At 35.5% G+C, this 17,591-nt stretch overlaps 1 protein-coding gene and 1 non-coding gene across 7 annotated transcripts in view; one reads left to right on the top strand and one right to left on the bottom strand.

Annotated features, from left to right (window-relative positions):
- SPATA6 (spermatogenesis associated 6) overlaps positions 1–17,591 on the top strand; it is a 127,064-nt gene that overhangs the window by 91,252 nt on the left and 18,221 nt on the right. The gene's annotated exons all lie outside the window — the stretch shown is intronic.
- LOC116473914 (U6 spliceosomal RNA) lies at positions 4,824–4,930 on the bottom strand. Its single transcript, XR_004249477.1, has one exon. It is a non-coding gene; the product is annotated as a U6 spliceosomal RNA (small nuclear RNA).

The raw sequence follows: 17,591 nt of genomic DNA, 5'->3' as shown, positions 1-17,591 counted from the left end.
CATTTCTGTGTACCAAAAGAACTTTATCATTGTGCACTAAAATGTAAATTTCATGTAATTTTCACCTGAATTTTCATAAAATATTCTATTTTTATAGTCATTTACAAATGTAAATACAATTCTTAGCTCTTATATCATACTAAAATAGTCAAAGTGCCAGTAGTTTGATAACCCCTGCTCTAGTAGATAAATGTGTTTCATACAGGGATATGGATTAGCAATACTGAAAATATTTTACACATGTATTAGAGTTGAACCAATAAGTAAATAAACTGTAGATAAAGACAGTAGATTTCTCATTGTCAGATAAAGAATGTACAAAGAAGCCAGGAGGATGAAGGCTAGAATGAACTCTGTGATGTTGGGTTAGAGTTTGAGATGTTTTCATTCATGTTTATTTTAAAATATATACAAATAGATTGATTCAGAAATAAAAAAAAGATATGAATATATACCTGAGTTAGAATACATACATATTTCCTAGCTCTGCCCTTCAAAAGGGCAGAAGCAGTGACAATAGCAATAAGCACACCCAGGTCCCAGATCTTGGTTTCTAAAAAACCTTTTTCCAATGAAAGTTGCTAGTGCTCTTGTAACAATGGCTAATTCTGGGGCTGGGGTAGGGAAAATACAAGATTAACATGGAGCATCTTGTAGTGCAGAAAGTGAGGAATTGCTCGAAAAAAGTGATGGAGAGGGAGAGGGGGCGTGTCAACAGGACACAGAAGCCAATCTAAATGAGCCTCTGGTCATCAGTATTGGAATAATACTATACAAAACCATAGAATTGGATTATAATTCAAAGAATAAAATAAATATCCAAGAGTCCATATTGATGTAAATGAAACAATGAATAATAGTGAGAATGGACAAATCTCCATTACAGAATTCTAAATAAATGATTATCAATATTGTACCCCCTACAGGAAGTAGAGCTTGCTTTCTATCCCCTTGAGTGAGTACTGGAGTGACACTGGACTTAGTGACTTGCTTCTAATGAGTAGTGCATGGAAAGGACAAACAGTAACTTGGGTGGAGAAATTGTAATCACCCAGTAGATTGTTCTTGCCCACTGCCCAGAAAAGCTAGTGCACTGAGAAAAGCAGGAGTTGCAGTAGAGAAAGTATTTAATAATAACAGGGCCAGTCAAGTGAGGAGATGGGAAGTATTTCCCATATCTGCCTCTCTGAGAATTCAGAGGCTAGGGTTTTTAAGGATGCTTTGGTGGTCAGGGGGCTGGAGAACTGAGGCAATTGATTAGCTAGGGATGAAGTCACAGGAGTGTTGAGACTGTCTTCCTGCAGCTGAGTTAGTTCCAGGGAGGGGTTGCAGGACTAATTGAATCAGTTCCTCGGTGTGGATCACAAGTCCAGGTGGCATCTCTTGGTCTGCCAAAATGCTAAATCTGAAAAATACTTCAAAGTTCTTTAGGTTTCACAATAGTGATGTTATCTACAGGAGCAGTTGGAAAAGTTATAAATCTTAAAACCTCCAGTTACGTGACTCTGGGACAGTAAGCACTACAGAAAAGCAAGCTAAGCAAGCAATTATGGGTTATTGCTTAACTATTCTTATTTTTTAGCAAAGTTCAGACCCCTACTATAATTATAACTTTTTGGCCTTTACAAAGGGCATGTCTGTGATTGTAAAATAGAAATTTTTATAAGTGAGCAATTTGTCAATTTTTGCTTTTGTTGCAATCGCATTTGGTGTCTTCATCATGAAAATCTTTGCCCGTGCCTATGTAGTGAACGGTATTGCCTAGGTTATATTCCAGGGTTTTTATATTTTTGGGTTTTATATTTAAGTCTTTAATTCTTCTTCTTCTTGAGTTGCTTTTTGTATATGGTGTTTTCCTCCACTTTCAGCCTTCTGCATTTGGCTTGCCAGTCATTGCAGCACCATTTATTGAATAGTGAATCCCTTCCCCTTTGCTTGTTTTTCTCAGGTGTGTTGAAAATCGGTTAGTTGTAGGTGTGTGGCCTTATTTCTGGGTTCTCTGTTCTGTTCCATTGGTCTATGTGTCTGTTTTTGTACTACTACCATGCTATTTTGGTTAGCGTAGCCCTGTAGTATAGTTTGAAGTTGGGTAGCATGTTGCCTCTGACTTTGTTCTTTTTGCTTAGGTTTGCCTTGGCTCTTCAGGCTCCTTTTTGGTTAATATGAATTTTAAAATTTTTTCTATTTCTGTGAAGAATCTCAATAGTAGTTTAATAGGAATAGCACTGAATCTATAAATTGCTTTGGACAGTATGGCCATTTTAAGGATATATTGATTTTTCCTATCCATGAGCATGGGATGTTTTTCCATTTGTTTGTGTCTTTTCTGATTTCTCTGAGCAGTGTTTTGCAGTTCTCCTAGTAGAGATCTTTCACCTCCCTGGTTAGCTGTATTCCTAGATATTTCATTCTTTTTGTGGCAGTTGTGAAGGGTATTATATTCCTGACATGGCCCTCAGCTTGACTATTGTTGGTGTATAGGAATGCTAGTGGTTTTTGAACATGGATTTTGTATCCCCTGAGATTTTGCTCAAGTTATTTTTCAGCTTAAGAAGCTTTGGGCTGAGATTATGGGGTTTTCTCAATATAAGATCATATAATCTGCAAACAGGTATGATTTGACTTCCTCTCTTCTATTTTCATGTCTTTCTCTTGTCTGATTGCTCTGTCCAGGATTTCCAATACTATGTTGAATAAGAGTGATGAGAGAGGGCACCTTGTCTTGTGCTGTTTTCAAGGGGAATGCTTCTAGCTTTTCCCCATTCAGTAGGACGTTGACTGTCAGTTTGTGGTATATGGCTTTTATTATTTTGAGTTATGTTCCTCCAATGCTTAATTTATTGAGAGTTTTAACAGGAAGAAATGATGAATTTTATCAAAAGCCTTTTCTGCATCTATTGAGATAATCATGTGGTTTTTGTCTTTAGTTCTGTTTATGTGATGAATCACATTTTTTGATTTGTGTAGTGTTGAACAAACCTTGCATCTTCAGGATAAAGTCTGCTTGAATGTGGCGGCTAAGCTTTTTGATGAGCTGCTGGATTCAGTTTTCCAGTATTTTGTTGAGGATTTTTGCCTTGATGTTCATGAAGCATTGGCCTGAAGTTTTATCTCTTCCAGGTTTTGACATCAGGATGAGGCTGTGGTCTCATAAAATGAGTTAGACAGTAGTTCCTCATCCTCACATTTGTGGAATAGTTTCAGTAAGAATAGTACCATCTCTTCTTTGTACATCTGGTAGAATTCAGCTGTGAATCCATCTGGCCTGAGGTTTTTTTTTGTTGTTAGTAGGCTATTTATTACTTCTTCAGTTTCAGAACATGTCATTGGTCTGTTCAGGGATTCAATTTCTTCCTGTTCAGTCTTGGAAGGATGTTTGTATCTAAGAATTTATCTATTTCTTCTTTATTTTCAAGTTTATTGCATAGAGGTGTTCATAATATTGTCTGATGGTTGTTTTTATTTCTGTGGGGTCAGTGGTAGTATCCCCTTGTTTCTAGGATTGTGTTTATTTGATGTCTCTTTTCTTCTTTATTAGTCTAGCTAGCAGTCTATTAATTTTGTTAATTTTTCAAAAAAACAGCTCCTGGATTTGTTGATCTTTTAAATGGTTTTTCATGTCAGTCACCTTCAGTTCAGCGCTGATTTTGGTTATTTCTTGTCTTCTGCCTGCTTTGGGAATTGCTTGCTCTCGGTTCTCTGCTTCTTTTAGTTGTGATGTTATGTTGTTTTAAAATTTGAGATCTTTCTAACTTTTTGATGTGGGCATCTAGTTGTATAAATTTACCTATTAACACTGCCTTAGCTGTGTCCCAGTGATTCTGATATGTTGTATCTTTGTTCTCATTAGTTTCAGAGAACTTCTTGGTTTCTGCTTTAATTTCATCATTTACCCAAAAGTCATTCAGGAGCAGTTTGTTCAATTTCTATGTAATTGTATCTTTTTGAATGGGTTGTGCTGTGGTCTGAGAGATTGTTATGATTTCAGTTCTTTTGCATTTGCCGATGAGTGTTTTACTTCTGATTATGTGATCAATTTTAGAATATGTGCTAGGTGGTGATGAGAAGAATGTATATTCTGTTGTTTTTGGGAGTAGAGTTCTGCAGATATCATCAGGTGCATTTGATCCAGAACTGAGTTCATGTCCTGAATATCTTTGTTGATTTTCTGTCTCGATCTGTCTAATATTGTCAGTGGGGTACCAAAGTCTCTTACTATTATTTTGTGTGAGTCTAAGTCTCTTGGAAGGCCTCTAAGAACTTGCTTTATAAATCTGGGTGCTCCTGTGTTGGGTGCATATGTATTTAGGATAGTTAGATCTTCTTGTTGGATTGGCCCCTTTACCATTATGTAATGCCCTTCTTTGTCTTTCTTTATCTTTGTTGGTTTAAAGTCTGTTTTGTTAGAAACTAGAATTGCAATCTCGATTTCTGTTTTTCATTTGCTTTGTAGATTTTTCTCCATCCCTTTATTTTAAGCCTATTTGTGTCACTGCATGTCTCTTGGGTCTCTTGAAGACAGCATACCAACAAGTCTTGGTTCTTTATCCAGCTTGCCAATCTGTCTTTTAATTGGGGCACTTAGCCCATTTAGATTTAAGTTTAGTGTTTATATGTGTGTATTTGATCCTGACGTCATGATGCTAGCTGCTTATTTTGCAGACTGCGTGGTTCCTTTATAGAGTCACTGGTCTGTGAACTTCATTCAGTGTGTTTTTGTAATAGCTGGTAATTGTCTTTCCTTTCCATATTTAGGGCTTCCTCCAGGAGCTCTTGTAAGGCAGATCTGGTGGTAATGAATTCCCTCAGCACTTGCTTGTCTGAAAAATATGGAATGCTTCATAAATTTGTGTGTCATCCTTGTGCAGGGGCCATGCTAATCTTCTGTGTATCCTTCCAATGTTAGTATATGTACTGCCAAAGTGAGCACTAAAATAGCTTTATGTGGTTAGTGTTTTGCAAGGAATATCTTCTTTCATACACACTTTTAACGTTTTTGTTTATTTAACTGGGATTTTTCATTAGCATATATTGACTTTTTTTATACAGTGTGGAAATCATGGTGTTTTAATTGTAGTAGTCAGTCTGTTCCTTTCTTATGTTCCTACTGATATATTTGGGTATAAACCTATTGTTTTCTATTTGCACTACCTGTTCTATATTCTTTATTTCCTTTTATCCTCTTTTGGGTTGAGTTATATTGTTATTTAATTTTTCTATTGTTATTAACTAGGGATTTTCTTTCCTATTCCTTTGATGGTAACTTCAAAGATTAAAACAAGTATTCTTATTAAAGTTTAACATAAATGAACATGTTAATTTTATTTATTCCTCTTCTGACTTAACAATGTTTGCCAACCCCTGCTTTTGTATTTGTATTCTCGTATAATTTTTCTGTAAGATTTTGATGATACGACTTCTGTGGTATAAGCATGTTCCATTGTTATCTGCAGTATTTTCTCTAAATTGGTACCTTTAAATTGGGATCTAGAGGCTTAATCAAGTTCAGTTTTTATTTCAGAAGTCTTATTGTGTCTTTCATTGGCAGGCACTTAATATCTGATTCGTATTCTCTCCATCTCTACTTTCCTTCCCTCTCTCTCTCTGGCAAATCCAATGCATAGATGCATTACATAGGCGTTACAAAAGTATTGAATTTTCTTATCTGTCCTTCTACTCCTCATCCCACTTCATCTGTTTTGTTACTTAATGTCATTGTTCATTCATCCCTTCTTTTTCTAGTGTTCATAATATTTTGTTCTTTAACATTCTCCAAAGGTGACCAGTTAGTTTTCCTTTTTTTTAGATCATTGTGAACTCATGGATTTGAACATATTGATGTGTTTTGTTGTATTTCAGTTACTATTGGTACCCAAATAAGCTCAACTTGGCCAGTGGGAAACTCTTCATGTCTTTATGTCTTGCAAATCTTTTTATGTGGCCCTAGTAGGCCACATAGATGAGTCCCAGACTCATCTTGTACATTTCATCACACAAAAATCAAAAACCTCTCCCAATTTCTGTTGATGTTCTTAAATTAACCCACTGATATTTTTGAGTGAGCATGTTTTTGTTATTTTGAAGTTATCAGGTTTATTGGATGCCTCCTGTTTTCCTCTGAGCTCTCCTCCACAGATGCAGATACCAGCTGTATTACTACTGGTGGTTTGTTCCTCCTCATATGTTGGGGTTCATGAAGATATCTTGTCACCTCATTTTGTCACAGATACTTTCCATGTATTATTTGGTACTACTATTCTAGGTCCTTTAAAATTTTTTATTTCAGAATAGTCTGCTTTTATTCTAAATTATATTGCATAATGAGTTTTCACAAAGTGTACCCATGTGGTGAACAGCATCCAGGTCATAGACATGACATTACCAGCACCCTAGAAATGTCTCTGGTGCCTCTTTTCAGTCACTACACTCTCTGCTCTTCTAATATGTCACAAAATATAAATTAGTTTTGTTTTTGAATGTTTTATAAATTGAGTCATATTTATTCTTTTTTTTTTTTTTTGAGATGGAGTCTCACGCTGTCACCCAGACTGGAGTACAGTGGTGCAATCTTGGCTCACAGCAAGCTCTGCCTCCCGGGTTCACGCCATTCTCATGCCTTAGCCTCCCGAGTAGCTGGGACTACAGGCGCCAGCCACCACACCTGACTAATTATTTTGTATTTTTAGTAGAGATGGGGTTTCACCATGTTAGCCAGGATAGTCTCGATCTCCTGACCTTGTGATCCACCTGCCTCAGCCTCCCAAAGTGATATTTATTCTTTCGTATCTGATTTCTTTTGATTAATGTTTGTGACATGCATGTGCTTCATTTTCATTGCTGTATAGCTGCAGTCAACAAACTATGCCACACAGGGAAATTCTAGCTATTTTTTTAAAAACAAAATTTTATTGCAGTATGGATATACTCATTTGTATACATGTTACCCATGACTGATCTCAAACTACAACAGCAGAGGTGAGAATTGTGACAGATCCCATAGTATATAAATCTGAACATATTTCCTACCTGGCCCTTCACAAGAAAAGTTTGCCAACCCCTGCTTTTGCATTTGTATTCTTCCAAAATAATACCATAATCAATTCTACTTTTAATTTTGGGCTAATACTAATAGTGCTACCATAGACAATATATTGTGTATATTCTTTGGTGAACATGTATACAGTAGTCCTCCTTATCTTTAGGGAATATGTTCCAAGACCCCTTAGTGGATGCCTGAAACCATAGATGTACTTACTGAACTTGCATTCTGTCAATTAGAACATGTTCCCATCCATGGCTTCTGCCTGCAAATTTAATGCCTTTCTCAACTTAACTAAGCGCTTACCATGCACCATGCCATAACTTTTTATAGTTTGAAGTGTGACAGCAAAACTAGTATGAACTTTTTTTTCTTCTTTACAATCCCAGGAATAGATTAGTTCTGACCATAGATTATAGCACTCTCAGAAAACATTTTTTTTCTTTCCAAGTCAAGAACTTTCACCTTTTCACTTAAAGGAAGCACTTTACTGCTTTGCTTTGGCATATCCAAATGGCCAGCATCACTATTGTGCTTTGGGGCCATTGCTAAGTAAACTAAGGGTAACTTGAATGCAAGCATTATAATACTACCACAGTCAATCTGATAGCTGAGATGGCTGCTTGGTGACAAATAGGCAAGTAGTGTATACAGCGTGGATATGCTGGACAAAAGGATGATTCATGTCCTGGGCAGACGGAGCAGGACAGCGTAAGATTTTATCATGCTACTCAGAATGATGTGCAGTTTAAAATTTATGAATTATTTATTTCTGGAATTTTCCATTTAATATTTTTTAGGCTGCTGTTGACCACAGATTATTGAAACCACGGGAAGTGGAACTGATGATTAGGGGGACTACTGTGTGTATTCTGGCTGGAAACATACCTAAAAGTGGAATAGTTGAGGCATAAGGGAGGTGTCTCTTCATCTGCAGAAGATAATGCCAAAAAGATTTCAAAGTGTTCCAGTATCATTGTTTAAGAATTCTAGTTTCTCCCCATCCTTGCTAGCACACTGTATTTATATTTTGTTTTGTTTTGTTTTCCCAATACTACTGTTCCACAGGGTGTGAATTGATAATGTGTCGTGGTTATGCTTTGCACGTTCTGAAAGTGTGTTGTTGGATACGTATAGGTTTAGAAAGTGTTTTGTTCTTGTCTGTTGACCTATTTATTATTCTAAATGTCTGTTTCTGGGAAAGCTTCTTGTCTGCAAATGTGGTTTATCTGACAATTTTATAGTCACACCAACTTTCTTTGGAGTAATGTTGCTTGGTATTTCTTTTTCATCCTTTTACTTTCACCCTTCTTGTATCCTTATATTTAAGGTATGTTTCTTATATAAGAAGGTTTTATATCATTTAACTTCGTTTGATTTACTTACTGTAATCATTTAATTACTTGATATTGTTGGATTTGTATACTATGTGATAAATCTGTTTATATTTCTTTTTTTATCTCCTTCATACTTTATTTGACAATAAGATAGTTTTCTTCTTTTTTTATTTTTAATTTATAGAGTGCTTATTTTTTAAATAGTTACCCTGTACAAAACATGTATTCTTTATTATAGTCTAATACAATTTTTTACCAATTTTTTGATAATTCTAGATTAGAGCATTTGCATTCCATTTATATTCCTTCCTCTTTAAAGTTATTGATATTATGCATTTTAATTCTACATCTATTTTTGACTCCACAGTATATTGCTACTATTGTATAGTAATATTATTTTATATTTACTTATCTTTTCTGTTGATCTTTGGTTTTGGATTCTGTTTCCATTTTAGATAATTTCTCATCTGCGTGGAAAATTCTCTGTAGTGTTTTTGTTTTTTTGGTTTTGTTTGTTTGTTTGTTTGTTTTTAGTGCAGGCCTACTGTGGACAATTTTTGTCATCTTTAATTGTCTTTAGTATCCACTAAATTTGTGAGTAATTTTTTCTCCCTGGGTATAGATGTCTACTTTGGCAGCTGTTTTTCTTCCTACACTTTAAAGGCACTATTCTATTATCTGATATCTTCCATCATTTTTTTTGAGAAGCGTGTTGTTAGTCTTATTCTTGTTCTTTTGAAGGTAATGTTGTTTATCTCTGGCTTCTTTTCTTTGCTCTTCTGAGATGTAGTTTTATGTATTAACCTGCTTGGCGTACTCAGACTTTCTTCACTCAATCATAGCTAAAAGGATGAGGAGCAATTCAGAGCATCTTGAATCTGTAAATTCATGACTTGTATTGCTTGGGACATTCTAGCTCATTATCTCTTCAAATGTCTTATTAACTATTATTTCTTACTCTTTGGGTGTTCAATTACCTGTGTTAGATCGTTTGATTGTGTCCTGCAAGTTTCTTGCGCTCTTTCCAATTTTTATGATTCTATTTGCTATTTTATTGTGGATATTTACTATGAACCTTATAGTTCACTAATCTTGTCTTCTACTGATTCTGATCTGCTGTTAAATTCATTTATTATATTAGGTAATTGATTTTAATAATTATATTTTTTAGATCTAAAATGTCCCCTTGATTCATTTTTATAGATACCAATTTCTGCAAGTCTTAAACTTTCTCTGTTTTGCCCAACTTTTCACCTATTTTCTTGACCAAATTAATCCTAATTACTTTAAAGATCTTCTAACTCTAATATCTGGATTCTGTTTGTGATCTGCTTTGTCTTTTTTACTCTCGCTTACCAATAATATTGTCCTGACTCTTCGTGTACCACTTACTATTTTAGAGTTAAATTCTAGATATTATATGCCTATACCTCTTCTAGGCAGGTAGCATCAAAGGCTAATAACCTTGATCCAAAAGGGACTGAACCAGGGTCAGTCTATATTGATGATTTGGTGATTCTCAATTTGCCCTTAATCAAAGTCCTGATAAATCACAGTTAAGTCTTTTTAGGGCGTTAGCCTTCAGTTTTTCCAAATTATTAACCTTTTAGGTCCTTATCTTTTCAGTACTGAGAGACTGAGGCAATTTCTGTTCTGCCCAAAGGTTTTAGGCTTAGTTTATTACATTTTCACACTGGGAAGTTTCAGAAATTGGTCATGTATTTCAGTCCCCTACTTTCTGGTTTTGTCACTGTATCTCTGCATAATTACCAGTTATGTTGAGCAGTGTCAGCTCTATGACAGAGACCAGCTTCTACTAATCTCAGAAGTCAAGTGTCCTCAGGGTAAATGGTGCTTGCAAGTAGTCAAATGTCATCTGATCTGTTCTTTTCAAGGCTTTCAACTCTCAAATGATATTAAAGTCATTCTTTGTGATACATTTTAAGTAACATATAATTGTAAGACATGTTTTGTTTGCTTTTCGGAGACTTTGGATTAGCTTATTTTACCCCCAACCTGGCACAGCTTGAGAATTTAGAAAATATCTTGACAAGGAACTTTCATATATTTGAGGCCTTTCCTGTTTTCAATTTTACCTCTATAGCCTGGTGTGATTCTCACGCCAAAAAAATCTTACCTGTTTCTCCATTCTTAGAAATAGCCTTTGCATCTGTTGCCAAGACCCAATTTTTTATCCTAGCTAGTCCCAGATTTTCAGGTATCTCCAGGTTAAAAACCTTTATAGTCTCAACAATCAACGTTTTGGTTCTTGTGTTTTCAGGGCCTGTGCCCTGATAGATCCTTATCTCTTAAGTATCATGAGACAGCAGGAAGATGCATTTTGCTTTTGAGATGTGTTTGGTGTAGCTTTATACCCTCTGGTCCTAAGCAACTTCATAAGTCAACAAATATAATAATTGTGAAACTGGCTGTGTATCTAAAGCCTCATAAAATTCACGTTTTGTCACTCCACCCTTGTACAGGCATCAGAAGCATTGCTTGTCAAATGATTATGACCTAGCATCTTTCTTTAAAAGCTATTCTTCACCCCTCCACTGTGTTTATGTGGAGATAGTCCTGGATTCTCTTCACTTCCATTGCATATATGTGAGTCATTCTTGACTTTCTTCTATTTTATTGGTTGAATTATCTATTTTCCTCAATTTACTATAGGTTTATAGTAACTCTTTATATCTAATGACATAACTCCTTCACCTTTGTTCTTGCTTCAAAATTGCTTTTGCTATTCTTGGTTCTTTTAATTTCCTTCTGTATATCAAAATCATCAGCTTGCCAGAACCCACTGAGGTTTTGATTGAGACTACATTGAATCTATACTTTGATTGGAGGAGAACTGACATCTTAACAATATTCAGTCTTCCAGTTCATGAAATTATGTCTTTATTAATTTAGATCTTTAATTTCCACCAATAATTTGTCATAGTTTTCATTTCATAGGTCTAGCATGTCTTTCTATAGATTTAGCTCTAGATGTTTGGTATTTTTATGCTATTATACATTATACCTTTTATAATTCTATTTTTTCTTGGTATGATGAATATAATTTACCTGTTTTTAGTCATCGGTAATCCACTGACCTACCTACATTCATGCATTAATGTTAATAGATTGTAGTTTTTGAGTTTTTGAGTGTTCTAATATATAATAATATAATCTGTAAATAATGATAGTTTTAAATCTCCCACTTTAATCTTTGTGCATTTTATTTATTTTTATTGTTTTGTTATTTAGGGTTTCTAAAATAGTATCAAATAGAAGTGGTGATAGACAGTTTCTTGTTCAACATGAAAGACGAAAGGTTTTTATAATTCGAAATTAAATATGATACTTTTTGTAGATTTCTTGTGGGTATTCTTTGTCAGATTACAGACATTCCTTATTTTCTAATATTTTTTGTTTTAAAAATTACAAATATAAGGTTTTATTCCATTGTATCTACTGAGATGATTATTCTGCTACCACTCCTTATTTTAATATAGCAAATCACTGGATTTTCAAGTCTTAAACTAGGGTCACATTCTTGAAACAAATCTCTTGGTCATGATTTTCTTAAAAATAATCACTGGTTTCAATTTGCTAATATTATACCTAAGATTTTTGCATCTAAGTTAACGATAGTGATTGGTCTGCAGGTTTCCTTTCTTGTAATATTCTCAGATTTTGGCTGACCTCATAAAAAGGAAATAGTGGTTGGGAAATATTCCCAGCCTTTTTCAGGCAGCTTCTATGCAAAATTATTTCCTTCTTAAATGTTTTGAACAAGCCTATTTTTGTGGGATAGTTTTCAGTAATGGATATAATTTCTTTAATATCAGTTATTTGGGTTTTCTATTACTTGGTCAGTTTTATTAGGAATTTTCCTGTTTCATTTATATTATCAAACTGAACGATATGAAGATTTTCATGATATCTTCCTATGCATTTTTTCTTAAATATTTTAAGAAATTTTATTTTAGGTTCAGGGGTACATGTACAGATTTGTTATATAGGTAAATTCATGACTCAGGTTTGCGATGCAGAATATTTCCTCACTGGGGTACTAAGCATAGTACTTGACTTTTTTTTTTCTTGAACTTCTCTCTCCTCTTATCCTCCTCCCTCGAGGAGGCCCCATTGTCTGTTGTTGCCCTCTTTTTGTTCATGTGTTCTCTTTATTTAGCTGTCACTTATAGGTGTGAACATGTGATATTTGGTTTTATGTTCCTGCATTACTTTGCTAAGGATAATGGCCTCCAGCTCCATCCATGTTCCTGCAAAGGATGTGATCTCTTTCTTTTTTATGGTTGCATAGTATTCCATGGTATATATGTACCACATTCTCTTTTTCCAGTCTACTGTTGATGGGCAGTTAGATTGATTACATGTCTTTGCTATTGTGAATGGTGCTGCAGTGAATATACACATGCATGTATCTTTGTGGTAGAACAGTTTATATTCATTTGAATATATACCCAGGCATGGGATTGCTGGGTTGAATGGTAGTTCTGTCTTAGGTTTTTGAGAAATCACCATACTGTCTTTGACAATGATTGAACTAATTTACACTCCAACCAGCAGTGTATAGGCATTCCTTTTGTCTGCAATCTCACCAACATCTGTTATTTTTTGACTTTTTAACGATAGCCATTCTGACTGATATGCAATGCTATCTTATTGTTGTTTGTATTTGAATTTCTCTAATGATTAGTGATATTGTACATTTTTTCATATGCTTTTTGGTGTATTGCATGCCTTCTTTTGAAAAGTGTCTGTTCATGTCCTTTGCCCACTTTTTAATGAGATTGTTCATTTTTTGCTTGTGTGTTTATTTAAGTTCCTTGTAGATTCTAGATGTTAGATCTTTGTCAGATGTATCGTTTACAAATATTTTCTTCCATTCTGTAAGTTGTCTGTTTACTCTGTTAATAGTTTCTTTTGCTGTGCAAAACCTCTTTCCTTTAATTAGGCGCCATTTGTCATTTTTGCTTTTGTTGCAATTGCTTTGGACATTTTCCATCATGAAACCTTTGCCTGTTCCTATGTCAAAAATGGTATTGCCTAGGTTATCTTCCAGAGTTTTTACAGTTACAGGGTTTACATTTAGGTCTTTAATCAATCTTGTGTTGATTTTTGCATATGGTCTAAGGAAGTGGTCCAGTTTCAATCTTCAACTAGCCAGTTATTCCAGCACCGTTTATTGAGTGGAGTCCTTTCCCCATTGCTTGTTTTTGTCAGCTTTTTCAAAGATCAGATGACTGTAGGTGAGTGGCTTTATTTCTTGGCTCTCTCTTCTGTTCTATTGGCCTATGTGTCTTTTTTTGTATAAGTACCATGGTATTTTGGTTACTCTAGCCTTGTAGTATGGTTTGAGGTCGGGCAATGTGATTCCTCCAGCTTTTTTTTTTTTTTTTTTTGGCCTAGGATTGCCTTGGCTTTTCAGGCTCTTTTTTTGTTCCATATGAATTTTAGAATAGTTTTTTCTAATTACTTGAAAAATGTCATTGGTAGTTTGATAGGAATAGCATTGAATCTGTAAATTGCATTGAGCAGTATGGTCATTTTAATGATATTTATTCTTCCTATCTATGAGCATGGAATTTTCTTCCATTTTTTTGGTGTCATCTCTGATTTTTTTGAGCAGTTTTGTAATTCTCATTGTAGAGATCTTTCACCTCCCTGCTTAGCCATACTTCTAGGTATTTTATTCTTTTTGTGGCAGTTGTGAATGGTATTGCATTCCTGATTTGGCTCTTAGCTTGGGTGCTGTTAGTGAATAGGAATGCTACTGATTTGTGTATCCCCAAACTTAAGTTGCTTATCAGTTCAAGGAGCTTTGGGGCCAAGACCATGGGGTTTTTAAAATACAAAATCATGTCATATACATGCAGGGATAGTTTTACTACTTCTTTTCCTGTTTGGATGCCTTTTTTTTCTCTCACTTGCCTGATTGCTCTGGCCAGGACTTAAAATACTATGTTGAATAGGAGTGGTGAGAGAGGGCACCCTTGCCTTGTGCCAATTTTCAAGTGGAATGCTTCCAGCTTTTGCCATTCAGTGTGATGTTAGCTGTGGGTTTGTCATTGATGGCTCTTACTGTTTTGAACTATATTCCTTCAATGCCAAGATTCTTTAGAGTTTTAACATGAAGCATTGTTGAATTTTATCAAAAGCCTTTTCTGTATTGATTGATATAATCATATGGTTTTTGTCCTTAATTCTGTTTATGTGATGAGTCACATTTATTGATTTGCATATGTTGAACTAACCATGCATCCCAGGGATTAAAGTCTACTTGATTGTGGTGGCTAAGCTTTTTGATGTGCTACTGGATTCAGTTTGCTAGTATTTGGTTGAGGATTTTTGCATCTATGTTCATCAAGGATATTGGGTGGAAGTTTTCTTTTTTTTGTTGTGTCTCTTCCAGGTTTTGATATCAGGATGGTGCTGGCCTCATTGAATGAGTTGAGGAGGAGTACCTCCTCCTCAATTTTGGGGGATAATTTTAGTAAGAATGGTACCAGCTCTTCTTTGAACATCTGGTAGAATTTGGCTGTGAATCTACCTGATTCTTGGCTTTTGTTGGTTGGTCATCTATCAATTGCTGATTCAGTTTCAAAGCTTGTTATTGGTCTGTTCACAGATTCAATTTCTTCCATGTTTAGTCTTGGGAGGATGTATATGTCCAGGAATTTATCCATTTCTTCTAGATTTTCTAGTCTGTGTGCATAGAGGTGTTCATAGTAATCTCTGATGGTTATTGGTATTTCTGTGGAATAGTAGTAATATTCCCTTTGTCATTTATTGTAGTGTTTATTTGGATATGCTCTCTTTTCTTGTTTACTTGTCTAGCTGACTATCTTATTAATTTTTTCAAGAAACCAATTCCTACATTTGTTTATCTTTTGTATTTTTTTAATGTCTCTGTTTCCATCAGTTCAGCTCTGATTTTGGTTATTCTTTGTCTTCTGCTAGCTTTAGAGTTTGTTTGCTCCTATTTCTCTAGCTCTTCTAGTTGTGATGTTACGTTGTTTGAGATCTTTCTAACTTTTTGATGCAGGCATTTAATGCTATAAATTTCCCTCTTAACACTGCCTCAGCTGTGTCCCAGAGATTCTGATATGCTGTGTCTTTGTTCTCATTAGTTTCAAAGAACTTCTTAATTCCTGACTGTATTAGTCAGGATTCTCTAGAGGGACAGAACTAATAGGATATATGTATACATGAAAGAGAGTTTATGAAGGAGAGTTGACTCACATGATCACAAGGTGTCCCATGATGGGCTGTCTGCAAGTTGAGGAGCAAGGAAGCCAGTAGTGGCTCATTCTGAGTCCCAAAATCTCAAAAGTAGGGAAGCCAGCAGTGCAGCCTTCAGTCTGTGGCCAAAGGCCCAAGAGCCCATAACAAACCACTGATGTATACCCAGGAGTCCAAAAGCCAAAGAACTTGGAGTCTGATGTTTGAGGACAGGAAGCATCCAGCATGGGAGAAAGATGAAGGCTGGAAGACTCAGCAAATCAGCTTCTTCCACCTTCATCTGCCTGGTTTTCCTAGCCACACTGGTAGCTGATTGGATGGTGCTCACCCACACTATTGGTGAGTCTTCCTGAAGATGAGTCTTCTTCTCCCAGTCCACCTACTCAAATGTTAATCTCTTCTAGTAACAGCCAGATACACCCAGACACAATACTCTGCATCCTTCAGTCCAATCAAGTTGACACTTGACATTAACCATCACACTGCCTTAATTTGATAATTAACCTGAGTTATTCTGGAGCAGGTTGTTTAATTTCCATGTAATTGTATGGTTTTGAGTGATTCTCTTGGCCTTGATTTCTATTTTTATTGTACTGTGGTCCAAGAGTGTGGTTGGTATGGTTTTGCTGTTTTTGAATTTGCTGAGGATTGTCTTATGTCTGATTGCATGGCTGATCTTACAGTGTGTACCATGTGGCGATGAAAAGAATGTGTATTCTGTTGCTTTGGGGTGGAAAGTTATGTAGCTGTCTATTAGCTCCATTACGTCAAGTGTTGAATTCAGGTCCTGAATCTCTTCGTTAATTTTCTGACTCAGTTATCTGTCTAATACTGTCAGTGGGGTATTGAAGTCTCCAGTATTATTCTGTGGGAGCCTAAGTCTCTTTGAAGGTCTCTAAAAATTTGCTTTATGAATCTGGGTGCTCTTGTATTGGGTACACATTAATTTAGGTCTTCTTGTTGAATTAAGCCCTTTACCAATATGTAATTGCCCTTCTTTGTCTTCTTTGATGTTTGTTGGTTTAAACTCTCTTTTGTCTGAAATTAGGATGGCATACTCTGCTTTTTTCAGTTTTCCATTTGCTTGGTAGATATTTCTTCATCCCTTTATTTTAAGCCTATTGATGACATTGCATGTGAGATGGGTCTCTTGAAGACAGCATACTATTGGGTCCTGTTTCTTTATCCAGCTGGCAGCCACTCTGCCTTTTAATTGGGGCACCTAACCCATTTATATTCAAGTTTCTTATTGATATGTATGGATTTGATCCTGCTATCATGTTGTTAACCAGTTGTTATGCAGACTTGTTTGTGTGTGGCTTTATAAGTGTCACTGGTGTGTGTACTTATATGCATTTTTGTAGTGCCTGGTAATGGTCTTTCCTTTCCATATTTCATACTTCTTTCATGAGCTCTTGTAAGGCAGCTCTGGTGTTAACAAATTCCCTCAGCATTTGAATAGGATCAAATTGAAAATGATCATATTTCTCCTTCATTTATGATGCTTAGTTTCACTGGATATGAAATTCATGGTTGGAATTTTTTTCTTTACGAATGTTGAATACAGGTCCCCAATCTCTTCTGGTTTGTAGGGTTTATGTTGAGAGGTCCTCTGTCAGTCTGATAGGGTTCCCCTAGTGAGTGACCTCCCCTTTATTCTCTAGCTGCCTTTATGATTTTTTCTTTCATTTCAACCTTGGAGTATTGGATGATTATGTCTTGGGGATGATCTTCTTGTGAAGTAATCTTGCAGGAATTCTTTGCATTTCCTGAATTTGAATATCGGCCTCTCTAGCTAGGATGGGGAAGTTCTCATGGATGATACTGTGAAATATGTTTTCCAAGTTGCTTCCTTTCTCCTCATGTCTTTCAGGGATGCCAATGACTTGTAGATTGGGCATCTTTACATAATCCCATACTTCCAGGACGTTTTGTTCATTCCTTTTCAATTCTTTTTTTTT

Source organism: Hylobates moloch, unplaced genomic scaffold, assembly GCF_009828535.3.
Source record: "Hylobates moloch isolate HMO894 unplaced genomic scaffold, HMol_V3 SCAFFOLD_8, whole genome shotgun sequence".
Taxonomy (NCBI): Eukaryota; Metazoa; Chordata; class Mammalia; order Primates; family Hylobatidae; genus Hylobates; species Hylobates moloch.
The sequence above is the reverse complement of the archived record's forward strand: the minus strand, read 5'-3'. Positions and strand labels throughout refer to the sequence as shown.